General features: G+C 40.2%; 1 protein-coding gene across 3 annotated transcripts in view; it reads left to right on the top strand.

The window, feature by feature from the left end:
• The window catches only part of pcgf3 (polycomb group ring finger 3), a 65,404-nt gene that overhangs the window by 13,666 nt on the left and 38,682 nt on the right, over positions 1 to 13,056 (top strand). Inside the window, exon 1 of one of the 3 annotated variants that reach the window (XM_028589941.1) lies at positions 4,963 to 4,998. The exons of the other annotated variants lie outside the window; for them this stretch is intronic. The gene's annotated coding sequence lies outside the window, so the exon portion shown is untranslated. Of the gene's footprint in view, positions 1 to 4,962; positions 4,999 to 13,056 lie in introns of those variants that run through there. 3 annotated transcript variants of the gene reach the window in all.

Here is a 13,056-nt window from a genome sequence, read left to right as displayed (position 1 = left end):
CTTCCTTGCTGCAGTAAAATAAGTGGTGCAAGGGAAGTGAAGGGCAGCATCTTCTTTACAACAGGAAGTAAAGGTCTTAAGGGAAATGAGGCCTTAATTTGAAAAACCGTAAAAAATACTGCATGTGAAGCCTGTGGCTTAAAAGGCCAAAAGTTAATGATTCAAGCTTTTTACTGTAATACTTTTATTGTGAATTCCTTCTCTGGCTGAGAAAAGCAAGGCAGGAAAGACGACAATAACCCTCTACTGGCTACTGTTCATGTGACTTTAAGCAAAGTACAAAACCCCCAGTCGCACCAGCTGGAGCTGCTAAGTTGCAAGTTGTAGGTGATTTTAGTTATACTGGGTGTAACTAAGAATATTAAAGGGATACGCCACCGTTTGTTGAAATAGGGCTTATCACGGTCTCCCCTAGCTGTAGATAGGTGGGCCAACGCATTTTTTGTCATCCTATGTTGCCGGTTAGCATGTTGTGAGTAAAAGTGAGCAAACAAAAGACAAAAAAACAACCTAATTACTTGCACTGAGACAAAAAAATGCATTGGCCCACCTATCTACAGCCAGGGTAGACCGTGATAAGCCCTATTTCAACAAACTGTGGCGTATTCCTTTAAGCAGGGCAATTTTGAAAGAATAGACCTGCTCAGCGGCAAACCCTCCCTGGGTAAATAAAGGTTTAAAATACAGTGTATCACCAAGGCATTGGCTGGATAAAGTAGCAGGTGGTGGACTCGCTGCACGCTGTCAGCGCTGAGTTCATTAAAGAAGAGACATTTCTGACAGGGACAGTTTTTGACAGGCTGGTTAAGACACTGAAGTGACACATGGTCGGTAATTAGAAAACGTAAGCCTTCAACATTTGAAACTGTCACTTTACCCAGAGGGGAGTGTGTAGGGGGAAAAAATGTCTATCACAATTTTTTTAATTTTCACAATAAAATCACAGCCTTAAGCGAGAAGAGTCTTTACATTGTGTGCATTCACTTTTACTAGAGGTGTGAATCTTCACTGATCTCCCGATTCGATTACGATTATCATGTCTTCGATTTGATATCACGATGCGTCAAATAAATGTTTCTATTAAAGCCACGTAGGATATTTAATTCATAGCTTTTCAAGCTTCAAAAACAAAATTCTTCATACATTCTGCAGTGCTCTAATACTAAATAAATTGGATACATAAAACTACAGTACTGAGCACATGGCACTTCCTGAATGTGCAAAACATAACAGAATATGTAAACAGAAATGTTGTTAGGCATACATTAAATTGTAAACAGAAATAATCGATTATGGCCCAGACGATTATCGATGCAGCATCGTCCATGTCCACGATTCGATGCATTGATTATTTGATTCATTTCAACACCTCTAGTTTTTACACTGTAAATTAATACAATTGAAAATTTCTGAAAAAATATTTTGGATTACCATTGCATCTGTTACGATGCAGTCATATCTTACTTGCTGCTAGTTGAATGGCTTAATCTATGACATTTCATGATAATATTCAGCATTAAGTCACAAAGTTATGGCCTTTGAAACAATATCTAGATTACCCGTTATTAGGTACAAGCCAATCCTTTGTTTTTTTACCTCCACACGACAAATGCTTTTTTTTTTTTTTTTTTTTTTTTTTAAAGTCCTAATCATGCTTTTATAGGCTACAGATTATTTTGAGCGTGGCAGGAGGGGAAGAGCACTGCACCCCAGGACACTATCACAGAAAGAGAAAACGCTGTAAAAATCAAACTTGTGGCAGACGGTTTATTTAAGTGAGTGTGTTTTGTGAGGCTGTAAAAATGCAACCAGCAAGCCACAGTTGGAGGCAGCGCTGTAATACTGTCTTGGTTAATGCCACCGCTGTCATTCTCACAAACAAAATCTTTATTTGTTGGGTCAGGGGCTGTAATTGCTCGACTCCTCGTCCTGACTCTGAAATATTCAACTAGAACAGTGATCCTGAAGTCCATGTCAGGGTTTTTCCTGCATAGAGAAATTTCTGGCGCCTGCCCCCAAAAGAGGTTTTAGCCAACCCCAAAGGAAAATCACCAGCGCCAAAATGATAAGAATTGAGAGGAAAAATTGTAGGGCTGCTCCCTCTTAGTCGGTTAGTCGACTAATCGGTCGTTTTGGTCTTAATCAAGTTAGATTTCTTTAGTCGATTAGTCATGTTTTATGCTTTTTTCATGCTGAATGACTTATTTCCAAGAAACGTACGAGCACATCTCTGGTAAACACAAGAATGAAAGTGGTGCTTTTGCATGACTCTTTGCGGAGAAACTCAGATTTACTGATCTGTCGATTAAATCAACTAATCGATTAGGCTAGTCGATACAATTGAGTGAGTGTTAGTGGACTAAGAATTTCTTCAATAGAGCACAGCCCTAAAAAATTGCACTTAAAATCCTCTCAGACTGTGTTTTAATAGCAATTTTTTTGGTAAAAATGTGTCCAGCTGCTGATGGCCTGGTCTCTGACCTGCAATGCAGCGGTGCTATATATATATATATATATATATATATATTTTTTTTTTTTTTTCATATCAGCAACGGATTAAGCTTTGTCAATACCTTTCCTTAAAACATTCCCCACATTGTAATGTGCTGCTCTGATAAAATGCTAGTAGCGAAGCAGACAGACAATGTGATACAGCTGTCAACCACCTGCTGTGCTGAATCTGATCTCTTTATTAATTTAGTTACCGGACAGTTAAAAATCACCTCGCTGATTTAGATCTGTGACCTTTCCTGTGTGATCTAGCACCTCTACTTGTTTCCCCGAGCCTTAATGAGCATTATATTTATAACTAATATTTCAAACAACAAAAGATTCATTGTCCCAGTTAGGGAAGTCACAAGAACTGGTATTTCGGTACCAAGTAAGTACAAAAATTCTAAAAAGGTGACGGTACACATTTTTCTAAAGTACCGTAGATACCAGGGGGGTGCAATTGTTCTGGACCTGACGGAGGCAGTATACGCCTACAAGTGCTCTAGTCTGCCGCTAATTGCTTAAGAAGAAGAATGCCCACCAGCACAGAAACAGAAACCGAGCGCCCCCTCCCCCCTCAAATGTTAAACATGCAGTAGGTGAGACTTATAAAACTAACTTTCGGTCATATTTGCTGAAACTGACCCTATGTTCCAGTAGAACTACATGAAGCTGGTCATTTAAAAAGGCACCATCTACACCCTGTAGTGAGATTTGCAAAAATCCACAGCTCCCTGTTCAGATGCACCAATCAGGGCCAGGGAGGGGGTGTCTAACTGTGTGTCAATCACTGCTCATGCACACGCATTAATTCACTCTTGTGGGGGGAGGGGCTTAGGAGACCGTTTTGGGCTTTAGCGGAATGGGGGGGGAGGGACTGAGAAGTTGTCGATGTTCAAATTCTTTGGCTAAGTCCAGGATCTTCACAATCCTACCTACAGCACCTTTTAAAGGAATTCATGTTTAGGTGTTTTTTTTTTTTTTTTACACACTGTGGTATCGACTTTGGTATCAAGTATTTTGTACTTTTGGTGGTATTTGTACCGACTACTAGATTTTTGGTATCGTGACATCCCTAGTCCCAGTCGGTTGTCATGTTGTCGCGGGGGTGCACAAAATTACCACTCATAAATGCTTTATAGCGTGTTTATCAACGCCGTTCGGCTGCCATTGACCTACATTACCTGTGAATTTTCGCCGTAGCGAGTAGTATGAAAGGACGTAAATCCGCAGATGGATAAAACACAGGACTTTCACCCAGGAGAGCCGGGATCGCGTCCTGCGTTTGGCGTTTTTCAACTGTTTTTATTTTTTTTACACGTGTGTGACGTTGTTCTTGCAATAACGTCGCCACGTGGCGTGTTATCGTGGGTATGTTTACATCCGCTGTATACAGCATAGATATACACGTGGATAACTCAAAACACAGATAACACGCCTTTTGGCTTTAGGAAAGTGGTGTGTATGTTTACGCAAAGTTATGATACCATGTTGGAGACCTGTAAATGTGTTTTCACAAATGATATGTAAATTATGGTTGTGTATTATTCATAATGCAGTTGTTCATTTTAAATCGAAAAATTACCCACTGATATTTGCAGTTAAAAAACATTTGTGGTTATATTATCCATATTTTGTCTTTATAGTAATGCTTACACAAGTACATTATTTATTTGAAGTGTACTTTCATGCAGCTGTCAGGGTTGGAAATATTTATTCACCTTTTTTATAGTGGCCGGTGTATCCATATCTGCCACAATATTTCACCAGACAAGAGTTTTTTTTAGAACAAAAAAAGAGAGCCGTTAGTTACCGATGGTGGGACTGGTTAACTACATGTGGCTGCTGCACCAGCCGCTGCCAAAATAAAGCACCATTTGACCGGCTGCTGGTGGTCCCGAGGATGATTATCTGGGATAGAAAAGCTTTGCATCTTGACAACATGTAGCCAGGATTACACTGTCGCACCAAAGCCGGGCTTACTGCTGTGACTTGAAAGAAGAAAGGGAGCGTTTGACATTTCTTTGGGGGAAACAACAGACACATTCAGTCCTCTGAGAGCTTTTTATATTATCCACTCGTCACATTCGGCTGTCTCGAGGTCAGCGATGTTGTTGCCTCAGGTTCATATATGTTTTTCAAGCAGCTTTTTAGTTACTGCTATCAACTCGTCTGCTACGCTAGTGGAACACAGGAAATTCCTAATATTTCCGTCACGCTGAATTGTAGTAGAGTACTTTAAATGTGTCTGTCTGACCTGATATCTGTGACAGTAAATATTCTGAAGGCTTACACAGCCTTGTATTTTGGCAAAAAGCTGTGGTAAGTTTTTATTTATTTTTTGGCGATTTATCTATTTTTTTTTTTTTTTAAATAGGACAGCTGAAGACATAAAAGGGGGAGAGAGGGTAAATGACCTGCAGCAAAGGGCCGCAGGGCGGAGTTGAACCTGCGGCCGCTGCGTGGAGGAGTAAACCTCTATATACGGGGCGTCTGCTCTACCAGGTGAGCTACCCAAGCACCCCAAGCTGTGGTATCTTGACAGTTTCATTCAATTGTGTAACAGTTGTGAAAGAAAATGTACACTTCCCTTGTCAACACAGAATTTCAATAATAATAATAATAATAATAATAACTTTTACATCTGCTTAACTTGAAATCCTCTTATTTTTTACTCTGGGAGAAGCAGTCAGCTGTGCTCATTACATTGGCAGGGCCTATTTAATTACTTAATTAAAATGTACTTTTTGTTGGTATCAGTAGTGTCCGGTGGATTGCATTCATGCCAAATTGACCATTGATTATTAATGAAGCCAATCAGTGTTAATCTTCCAGGTTTCTTGGAGTTGATGATCGTTCTGTTTTCCCCTTCTCACAGCAAAAACGGCATCATAAGGCCCTATTCAGACAGAATCTGGCGCCCCGCCTCCCATTGGGGAGTCAAGTGGGTTTAGGCTGCGGTGGTGGGGGCCGCAGGGGGGTGCCTAAAAGTTGAGACATATTCGCTGAAACAAAAAGACCAGGAGTTGACTGTTGCCTGCAACAAGCTATAGCACAGTGCACAATTCCTCCCTCCCTTTTTCTTTTTCTCTTTCTTCGTGAAATGAAGCTGCCTTTTAAGTGCGGTCGGAAATGTTGAGATCATAAAAAAAGCTCCGATGGAAAACAATAATTGTAAAATATAAAGTCTACTTGTGCTACATTGAGGGGTTAAAGCACACAACAGGAAGTCCCACAAATGGGCCATTTAAGTGACACTCCCACGCCACTGCACAAACATGCAGAGAATCGCCAGAGCCAAACCTCTGGACCAAAGGGCGGTTCGGTTGAGGAGAGGTTATCAGTTAGGAAGGGCTGTGGCTAAGATGTGTGGCCGATCAAGGGCCCTGCTCTTATCAAGAGCTTAACAGAGCTGTGTGTGAACTCTAATGATTTGAAAACATAACAGTAGGGACTTTAAAAAAAGATCCTCAGTCCTCAAAAATCTGTATTCATATAGAAACGGTGTCTTTTCTATCACTCGTTAATGTAAAACAGTGTCGATGTAGCTTGTAGCAGGTTCGTATCCGTTTAATTTGCTGTGTAAAACCCCATCATGTTGAACATCTTTACCAAGAAAATAACAACCCAGTCCCTTTAGGATATAATGCGTTTTATATTTGTTTGGAATAAACTGAATATTAGTCATGTGCTCAAGGCAATCATTGTACTAATTGTACTCTCAGTTATATTGACCGCTGATATCTTTTGAAGGGCACTGCAGAAACCGCACAGCTACAAGCACTGAAGAGGTCACTGACATCAAAACAAAAGCAGTCGCTCATAAAGACAAACCCACAGAGAATTATCACTTGAATCTGCCGGTCCCAGCTTTAAAGTGAGTTTAAGCTAATTTGTTTTTAGCTGCCCGGTCCTTAACCTTACTTGTTGGTTGACTCTGAGCGCTCTCATGGTGTCGTTTTTAGCCGCAGCAGGCAGCTGATTTCAGAGAAATTGCTGTAATAGCACTACCTGCTTAGCAGCAAACAGCAGCCATACACACTGGTAAACATAGAGGAGCGTTTAGAAGCTAAAGAGAGAATTTCCCTGGTGAAATATCTGAATGAATAAGTTAAGAGAAGTGCACAACATGTTTCTCCAGAGCCCCTGTTCCTCATTTGAATCCTTTTTCTTTTTTTAATTTTTTCTTTTTAAATCTTCCTGCCTCCTGGGTGCCAATGTGTCCTGAGCCTCTACTAAGACTGTTTGATATCTTGGCTGTGTTTGTGTCCTTGTCTGTCTGCACAGTAGGACCACAACATGCTCTATAATAGCGCCTGTGTTTAATAACTTGAAGGAGCTGGATAACGAGCCCATTTGGCGACGCTAATAGCATATGCTGTTTAGAGGAAACGTATATCCAAAGCTCCTTACAGTGTCATAATGAGTGTGTTGTACTAGGGGTTCCAGTGGGAATCCCCAACCCTTTTAGCATCAGTGGTAAAACTAAAACTGTTAGTTCTTCATGGCAGTAAGTGGTTTGTGCACATTAGAAGTGTATTGACGAACCGCGCTACCCACACACGTTCTGAACCGAGACAACAGACCGTACGGTTCGGATGTTTTTTCATGAACCGTACCACCCCTAGTTAGTTGTATTGTTTTGTTCTCCACACATGGCACAGACACAGCTCTTTGTAAATGGGCTTCATCCTACTTCAAGCAGCACATACCATGTTTTACCAGAGATAAGCACACTGGATCTGTTTTTAAATGAGTTGTTAAAGGCGTTTTCCGTCTTATCTCCCACTGTATTGAATTTGCGGAAAACATTTAAGGTACTGCATGTAAGTAAACAGGATCTCCATGTTCTGCATGCTGATTGTTTTGCTTGCTCTCTCATCAGAGGGCATCAGGTCCTGAGATCAATAACAGGATCGTCCTGGCCTTCATAGATAGTTACTCAAACAGAGTAGTTTAAAACAGATGTGGCGTGCGTCATTGCTGTGGCCTTGGATGCGTTGAACACGTTTGTGATAGCGAAGAGTCTGAAATGTTTGAGCTTTTGTACTGTAAATAACGAAAATAACATAAGAAACCTTTTTGGTGTCTTGGTTAAAGGGTAACTACCGTTTTTTTTTTTTTTTTTTTTTCAACCTGGACCCTATTTTCCTATGTTTTTGTGTCAAACTGACTGATGGGAACAACAGTCTTTGACATTGGTCCAGTATTAAGCGAGATCGCTGCAGTCGGCGGCGGCGAAACAAGCTACAATGTAAATTAATAGGGCAATTATGCAGCTTGTATTTACCTTCACAAAAGTGCTCGTTTGGACACTGACGGAAAGGATTTCTAAGGAGGTTGACCTTTCTATTAAAGAGAAAGATACTTTTTTTTTTTTTTTCATAAAAACATCTGCAAAAATTCGTTAGTTAAACCCACCAGACTCCATGTAAATAAACAGTAATTTTAGCATCGTAAAATACACCTCATTCAAAGTTGACAGAAACAAAGTAAAACTTATGAAAAGCTGTCTTGGGTCTTGTTTCCACTTATCCAACCATCACAACTCTAGTTTTGGTTGAAATATAAACAAATAGTTAACCGATTTACATGTGCAAATATGTTGGCTCTATATATGCTAAAAGTATGGCTTTTTTAAATAGTCTGGTGGGTTTAGTGCTAGCAACCTTAGAGCGGTTTCTGGTTGAAACAAAGCTCTCAAAGAGGTTCTCTCAAAGATTGTTTCCATAATGTTGTCAGACACTTAAGAATAATAATCTAAGCCTTTTATTGGCAAAAACAGCACTTTTAGTGGACCAAACTGATGCCGAACATTTAATACTCGACCAGTTTCAAAGATTGTTGTTCCTATCAGTGACTTACACACAAAACATAGGAAAATAGGGTCCTGGTTGAAAAAAATGGTAGTTACCCTTTAAGTGCATTTTAAGGAGCCAGACCTGGACCTTTTGGTATGTAGGGGAACAATTAGGAAGTTTGCAACCAGTTCAACACTGGTTGCAAAAATAATTCATTGGTATCTCTAAACCAAAGTAACTCTAAGTAATTACAGTGACTTCTAGCGTTCTCAGACATAAATTCAGTGATCACAAAGGTGGTTGAAGTTGATTGTAGAGCGCTAGGCTAAACCTTCTCTTAAAGTGACCAAAAAGCAACTCTTGATTTGCCTACTTAGCACTTCATTCTAAGTTTGTAGTTTGGAAATGATGTGTATGACACTCCTTTTTACCGATGTATGAATGTTCAAAACAGGGCTTGACAAAAAATGTTCAAGTTATTACATTACAAAGAATATCTTGCTGTGTACATTGTCCCATATCCAGGGTCTGTGTGAAAAGAGCGTGTTTAGGGCTACAAATAACAAACCTTGTTTTCTTGACTAACATTTTGCCAATGAAATGTCCAGAAATTGTGAGAAACGCTTGACAAATCACGTAAATGGTCAATTATCCAAATAGATGCAAAATCATTTTTTGTCGATCAAATTATTTTAGCTCGCATGACTTCAGATTAGAACTGGGCATTATATCGATATTATATCTATCGTGATATGAGACTAGATATCGTCTTAGGTTTTGGATATTGTAATATCGTAATATGGCATAAATGTTGTCTTTTCCTGGTTTTAAAGGCTGCATTACAGTAAAGTGATGTACTTTTCTGAAATTATTACCAGACCAGTTGTAACTGTTCTATTATTTGCCTTTACCCATTTAGTTATTATATCTACATTACTGATGATTAGTTATCAATATACCAATAGTCAACACTACAATATCGTTGCGTTATCGATATCGAGGTATTTGGTCAAAAATATCGTGATATTTGAATTTCTCCATATCGCCCAGCCCTACTTCAGATACATCTGGTGAATTAAAAAAATCTGCATGAATGGTGGATTCTGACTTCATACATTTTTGTCACATATATAATTGCCTCCAGGTTACCTGTCAAAGTGAGTGAGCGTAGACTAAACTTTCAGTTAAAAGTTTTTGTCTGCTGGTTTGACTTTGACCAGATGGCTGAATCTTTGTGTCTCTTGTCTGCCTCTGGGACAGACTTTTTGTATTAGACAAGGACAGCGTGTAGCCGTTGCTCTACCGTTGTAGTTTATGTGAATGGAACCATGTCTAACACGCAAACGCACATTCAACAGCATCACCCACAAGTGTTGATTACCGGAATGGTAAATGTTTGGTGCTTTGAACGTTTAAATATACAGTAGACACGGTGGAAATAATTTAAACATTGCTAATGCATACATTTTATTTTTATTGTTGGAATTGTATTATTGTATTTTTTTTATTTTAAATTTCATAGCATCAGAGAAGCTTTCAGTTTTATAGCCTGTTGTGACATGTTGCCTTTTTGGAAAGTGTTCAGTGTTTTGAAATTTTCCTTATTTTTTTTTTTTTTTTTTTTTTTACAATGAAAATAGTTCACTGAAGTTGCCAGTGGGCAAAAATGTTATCTCAGTCCCCAGCAGGAGGCTTTTGACACTTGGCACTACTGTTCAAAATAAATGAATAGAAACCCATCATATCTTTACAAACCTAAGCAGCCAGGAGTTTCAGTTTTTGGGTCTGTTCTCTCTGTGTTTGTGTCTGACCTGCGAGGCGTATTACACATTAGCATCACTAACTTCACTCCTGGCCTTCACAACCTAAACTCAAAGCTTAATTATTCAAGTGTTTCTGCTTCTTGGCAGCGCGTACGCCCTCCTGGCCGGCTGCAGTCTGCTTCTCTTTGGATGGCGACTATTGTCTGCCTGATTTCCCCAGGCATTGAATCCTGGCTGCAGGATTGAGGGCCATCAAACAGAATTAAGAGGAGACAATACCTGTGTGTGACGGCGGTTGTGTGAATGCTTACAGTTGGGCAAGAGCATGTTGAAATTATTGTGTACTGTGTGTGTGTGTGTGTGTGTGTGTGTGTGTGTGTGTGCTGAAGTGAAGCCAAAGCTCCCACAACAAGAAAAGGCCTCTCCTCCTGGCTCCGTCCACTGAAGCAGGCCTTCAGTGTCCGCCACGCCAGCTGGCAGCCAATTTATACCGAGGCCAAACACAGGCAGGCCAACAGGGGCTCTTTGTGGTGCCAGAGTGTGTGTGTACTTATCAGCTACTGAGACAGTTGTGCAGCTCATGATTGACTGCAAATGTTGTTAATCTCCAGACTTGGCTGTATCCGGAGGACTTCTATCCGTGTTTTTGCATTGGCCAAGGCATGACTTACATTCTATTAGTGGCTCATAGTAAGTACTGCTGCCACCCGGAAGCCATAACCGCTTCGAGTGCATTCCTTGTTTGTCACAGCACCAAACTATAGACTCGGATATCCGTATTTAAATATGTAAACATATGCTAAGAGAGTGTGACGTTGTTGGAAGTGGGGCAACAAAAATGTAGCCTATATATTATTAAGGAAAGAGATGAAAGGCCATGTAGTCAAGACTACAGTGCCAAATAATATTTGAATTTCTTTCTTCTGTTTTTGTCTTCTCCTCTATTACACCTGTGGCCCACCTGCATAATTTGTACCTGAAAATTTTGAGCTTTTTTACCACTTGTTGCTAGCCTGGATGCCTGCAGAACTTAGCCCCGCCTACAACATTTGAGGTCGGGAAGTTTGGTCTGGACTTGATCCGATGTGGAGCAACTATGCTCGAACCAGAGCTGTTCGGACCAATCAAAAAGACGCAAGCCCCTCTCCAAGCCCTCCGCCGTAGCTGGACGTGAACCTCCAAAAATGTGTAACTTCACGTTGAGGCAACGCAGACCCCAAGGACTGATCGGTCAACTTGTCCTGTGTGTTGATAGTCGGTGTATCAAGCAGCCTACTCTGGGGAGTAGCAACACGCTGGTTCACTGACCTAAGGCAGCAAGACTCTGCTCTGCTTTCACTTTGTTACGTAAGGGCACCAGAAAGGAAATCAACCCTCAAAAACGTTTCACATTTAAGGTATTTAGCTGATCCTCTTATCCTGAGTGACTGGTGCAACAATTTCCCATTCACCAGCGTTACAAGCGACCATTATTAAGCAGTGGAATGGAGCCACAGTCTCGACAATTTGGCTGTGACCACAGAATAATCATGTAAAAGTGACAACTAGAAACCAATTTCAGTTCGTGGATTTAAAAAAATAAATAGATTTTGACATTGATAAGGTCAGGACAAAATTATTGTAGTGACTCACTCAGCAGTAATATCTGTTCCTCTCTTCAGCCTATTGTGGGGGAATTCTTGTAGTTGTAGAAACATTTTCTGCTAGAAATCTCATTTAGTTCTACTGTTGTTTCTCCTTAACCCTTGTGTTGACTTCGGGTCACATTGACCAGTTTTCAATTTTTGTTTTATATCAGAAATTATGGGACGTAGAAATATGCGATGCAAATGTGAAGAAGAAAAATGTAACAATTTAAAACGTTGGAAAAAGCAAAAACAAACTGTGAAAAAAGGCGTCAAAAACGTTGGGAAAAAGTGTTTTTTGGGAAGACAACACAAGGGTTAATGAGCCAAAGCAGCTGGAGGGGAACACTATCATGTTTATCATTTATTTACCAAACACTATGAAAAACATGCACACACATATTTCTGAAAGTTACAGTCTCGAAGATCACAACTTCGTTCTCTTTGGCAGCACCTATGGATGTTTTTTTTTTTTTGATCTCACTTTTGTTTGGCCATAGTAACCGTTTAAGACGGTTTAAAAGTCTATTATGTTAGCTCTGCCTACCCTCTCTGACGGGCCAACCACTGCTGCGTGATGGAGAATGCGTTACTAACTCTCCGCTGCTTGTGACCTACAAACTCGGCGCCACAGACACCTAGTTTGTAATGCTGTAAATGCAAGGGTTATGTCCGGAGTAATTTCCTCTCACTCAGGCGCAGTGGGTAGTTGGCCGTCGACTGTAGTCTTCACGGTGTGTTCAAGTGCATTTTTTTTGCTCAAGACAAAGGCGACGTGAGGTGATGCCACAGTCAGCCTTCATCGCCACTAGTTCTTGTCCGTCTGCTTGGTGTGTCAGGACCTTTTTTAGAGGGTGAGCAAGCTGCAACCTCTGCAGCTCAGACTGATAAGATACCAGACAGACCATAAAGCAAACAAGCCACCACGTGTACCTCTCTTTGAGCCTAAATAAATACCATCAAGGCACCCAATACATGAGGAAAAGTAAGCTGTCCAGATCGTGCTAAACATTTTTTTAACTTAAGTTTTCAAGAGCAAATTTCTGGTGGTTTTTTTAAGTGTTTTCTTGAAACCTTTTCATTTTCATTTCAGGATCCAACACACAAAGAAGTAGGCAGCTGTGATAATATTTGTTCTTGTTGTTAGGACTGGGCGATATGGACAAAATCAAATGTCACGATATTTTTGACCAAATACCTCGATATCGATACCGCAACGATATTGTAGTGTTGAATATTGGTGCTTTCACAAAATATTTACACAATGAAATGTTTGATAACTAATCATCAGTAATGTGGATATAATAACTAAGTGGGTAAAGGCAAATAATAGAACAGTTACAACAGTCTGGTAAGTTCAGAAAATGACATCAG

The sequence above is a fragment of the Perca flavescens genome, chromosome 10 (assembly GCF_004354835.1).
Source record: "Perca flavescens isolate YP-PL-M2 chromosome 10, PFLA_1.0, whole genome shotgun sequence".
Lineage (NCBI taxonomy): Eukaryota > Metazoa > Chordata > Actinopteri > Perciformes > Percidae > Perca > Perca flavescens.
This window is presented reverse-complemented; position numbering and strand designations above follow the sequence as displayed.